Below are 4,249 nucleotides of genomic sequence, written 5' to 3' on the forward strand. Positions count from 1 at the left end.
TTTTTTTTTTTTGTAAAGTCTCATTCCGTTGCCCTGTGTAGGGTGCTGTGGCATCAGCTTGGCTCATGGTAACCTCAAACTCATGTTCAAGAGATCTTGTCTCAGCCTCCTGAGTAGCTAAGACTGTAAACACCTGCCACCATGCTTGGCTAGTTTTTTGCCGGTGCTGGGTTTGAACCCACCACTTCTGGCATATGGAGCTGGCGCCCTACTCCTTTGAGCCATAGTGCCCTGCTTGGCTAATTTTTAAATTTTTTTTGAGACAGAGCCTCAAGCTGTCGCCTGGGTAGAGTGCTGCGGCATATCAGCTCACAGCAACCTCCAACTCCTGGGCTCAAGTGATTCTCCTGCCTCCACATCCCAAGTAGCTGGGACTACAGGCACCTGCCACAACACCTGGCTGTTTTTTGGTTGCAGCCGTCATTGTCGTTTGGCAGGCCAGGGCTGGATTTGAACCCCCCAGCTCAGGTGTATGTGGCTGGTGCCTTAGCCACTTGAGCCGTAGGCACCGAGCCTAAAAATTTTTTTTTTGAGACAGTCTCACCATGTCACCCTCGGTAGAGTGCTGTGGCAGCATAGCTCACAGCAACCTCAAACTCTTGGGCTTAAGCAATTCTCTTGCCTCAGCCTCCCGAGTAGTGGGACCACAGGTGTCCGGCTATTTTTTGTTTGCAGTTGTCATTATTGTTTAGCAGGCCCAGGCTGGGCTTGAACCCTTTAGCCTCAGTGTATGTGGCTGGAATCCTACTCACAGAGCTACAGGCGCTGAGCCTGGCTAGTTTTCTTTTATTTTTAGTATAGATGTGGGTCTCACTCTTGCTCAGGCTGGTCTTGAACTCCTGAGCTCAAGCAATCCATCTGCCTCACCCTCCCAGAGTTTGGGGATTACAGACATGAGCCACTGCACCAGACTAAAACTGTCATCAAAAGATATTGTCTGCAATCAATCCCATTACAAGGTATTTACCCAGAAGAACATAAATCATTTTACCACAAAGACATTTGCACTTGAATGTTTATTGCAGCTCAATTCATAATAGCCAAGTTGTACAAGTCACCTAAGTGCTCATCAACTCATGAGTGGGTCAACAAACTATGGAATACCATGGAATATTATGCAGCCATTAAAAAGATAGAGACTAGCTTTTTAGATTGTAAATCTTATAAAAAATGTACATCTTTTACATTTACCTAGATGGAGCTGAAATACATTCTTCTTAGTAAAGTATCGTAAGAATGGAAAGACGAATATGCAATGTACTCCATACTAACATGAAATCAATATATAAACAATTACATGTTCCTAAGAACAATAGAACACTATTATAGGCTCAGCACCCATAGCTCAGTGAGTAGGGTGCCAGCCAGGCATTGTGGTGGGTGCCTGTAGTCCCAGCTACTCCGGAGGCTGAGGCAAAAGAATTGCTTAAGCCCATGAGTTTGTGGTTGCTGTGAGCTGTGATGCCACAGCACCCTACCAAGGGTGACATAGTGACAGTCTGTCTCAAAAACAAACAAAACAAAATGAACACTATTGTAGTCCAGTTTGGGGGAGGAGGGGAGAGTGGGAAGGACATATGGCAGAAGGAAGGAGGGCATGAGGCAGAATCTCACCTAATGTGCGCATCGTGAGGGTGTATAACATGCCCCCTGGGCGAGGGGCTCTTCTACAAATGGAACTTGCACTGGAAATGAGAACAATGTAACCTAAATATTGTACCCGCATATTAATTTGAATAAAGTTTTTTTAAAAAGTAAAAAAACAGATACTGTCTGGCTGGGTGTGGTGGCACTTGTAGTCCCAGTTACTCAGGAGGTTGAAGTTAGAGGGTTGCAGGGGTTCAAGGATACAGTGAGCTGTGCTCATGAGCACTGCACTCATGCTGGGTAACAGAGCAAGATCCTATTTTTTTTATAATTAATTATTTTTTATTAAATCATAACTTTGTACATTGATGCATTTATGGGTTCAGGGTACTGCTTCAATATACAATGTGAAATGTTTACATTGAACTAAGTAACACGTCTATCACAATTATACTCATTTCTTAATAGTTTTAAAATGTACCATTGCATCATGCACATTAGGTGAGGTCCCCCCGAATACCCTCCCTTCTCCCATATTCCCTCTCCCCACCCCTCTCTCTCCTCTTCCCTTCTATTTTAGGGACTATAGTTATGTTTTGCCATTCCTATGCTTGTGTAGGTGGTTATATATTGATTTCATAGTAGTATTGAATACATTAGACACTTCCCCCCATTCCTGGGATACTTTACTAAGAAGAATATGTTCCAGCTCCATCCAGGTAATCATAAAAGATGCGAAGTCTCCGTCTTTTTTGTGGCTGCATAGTATTTCATAGTGTATATATACCATAATTTGTTAATCCATTCATGGGTCAATGGGCACTTGGGCTGTTTCCATGTCTTGGCTATTATGAAGTGGGCTGCAATAAACATTCTGGTGCAAATGTCTTTGTTGTAAAATAATTTTTGATCATTTGGGTATATACCTAGTAGAGGAATTGCAGGATCAAATGGTAGGTCTACTTTTAGTTCCTTGAGTGTTCTCCGAACTTCTTTCCAAAAAGGCCATATTAGCTTGCATTCCCACCAGCAGTGTAGAAGTGTTCCCTTCTCTCCACATCCAAGCCAACATCTGTAGTTTTGGGATTTTGTGATGTGGGCTAATGTTACTGGAGTTAGATGATATCTCAAAGTGGTTTTGATTTGCATTTCTCTGATGATTAAGGATGATGAGCATTTTTTCATGTGTTTGTAGGCCATGCACCTGTCTTCATCAGAGAAGTTTCTGTTCAAGTCTCTTGCCCACATAGAAATGGGGTTATTTATTCTTTTCTTATTGATTAGTTTGAGTTCTCTGTAGATTCTAGTTACTAGACCTTTGTCAGAAGCGTAAAGTGTAAAAATCTTCTCCCATTCTGAAGGTTGTCTTGTTTGCTTTACTTACTGCGCTCTTGGCTGTGCAAAAAGCTGTTTAGTTTGATCAGATCCCAGTATCGTATTTTTGGTGTTGCTTCAATTGCCTGGGAGGTCCTCCTTATAAAATATTCTCCCAGGGTGATTTCTTCAAGTGTTTTCCCTGCACTCTTTTCTAGTATTTTTATAGTTTCATGTCTTAAGTTTAAATCTTTTATCCAATGAGAATCAATTTTTGTTAATGGTGAAAGGTGGGGGTCCAATTTCAGTCTTCAACAGGTCTCAACCAGTTCACCCAGCACCATTTGTTAAATAGGGAGTCTTTCCCCCACTGAATATTTTTGGTAGGCTTGTTGAAGATCAAATGACAATAACTAGCTGGGTTCATCTCTTGGTTCTCTATTCTGTTCCATAAATCTACCGCTCTGTTTTTGTGCCAGTACCATGCTGTTTTGACTACTATAGATTTATAGTATAGCCTGAAGTCTGGTAATGTGATACCTCCCGATTTGTTCTTATTTCTGAGTAAAGTATTTGCTATTTGAGGTTTTTTCTGATTCCACATAAAATGATGTACTATTTTTTCAAGTTCTTTGAAGTATGACAATGGTGCTTTAATAGGGATTGCATTAAATCTGTAGATTGCTTTGGGTAGTATGGACATTTTAACAATGTTGATTCTTCCCAGCCGTGAGCATGTTATGTTTCTCCATTTGTTAACATCTTCAGCTATTTCTTTTCTCAGAGTTTCATAGTTCTCCTTATAGAGATCTTTCATGTCCGTTGTTAGGTAAATTTCCAGATATTTCATCTTCTTTGGCACTATTGTAAAAGGAATAGAGTCCTTGATTGTTTTTTCAGCTTGACTATTGTTGGCGTATATAAAAGCTACTGACTTGTTAAGTATTGATTTTGTATCCTGAGACGCTGCTGTATTCCTTGATCACTGCTAAGAGTTTTGAAGTTGAGTCCCTGGGATTTTCCAGGTATAGGATCATGTCATCAGCGAAGAGCCTCTGACCCCATTTGGATACCCTTGATCACCTTCTCTTGCCTGATTGCGATAGCTAAGATATGTTAAGTATCAGTGGAGACAGTGGGCATCCTTGCCTCATTCCTGATCTGAGTGGAAATGTTTTCAATTTTATACCATTCAATATGATATTGGCTGTGGGTTTGCTGTAAATGGCCTCTGTCAGTTTAAGAAATGTCCCTTCTATGCCTATTTTCTTAAGAATTCTGATCATGGGCTCGGTGCCTGTGGCTCAAGCGGCTAAGGCACCAGCCACATACACCTAAGGTCGCGGGT

Source organism: Otolemur garnettii, unplaced genomic scaffold (assembly GCF_000181295.1).
Source record: "Otolemur garnettii isolate 467f Iridium unplaced genomic scaffold, OtoGar3 scaffold00152, whole genome shotgun sequence".
Classification (NCBI taxonomy): domain Eukaryota; kingdom Metazoa; phylum Chordata; class Mammalia; order Primates; family Galagidae; genus Otolemur; species Otolemur garnettii.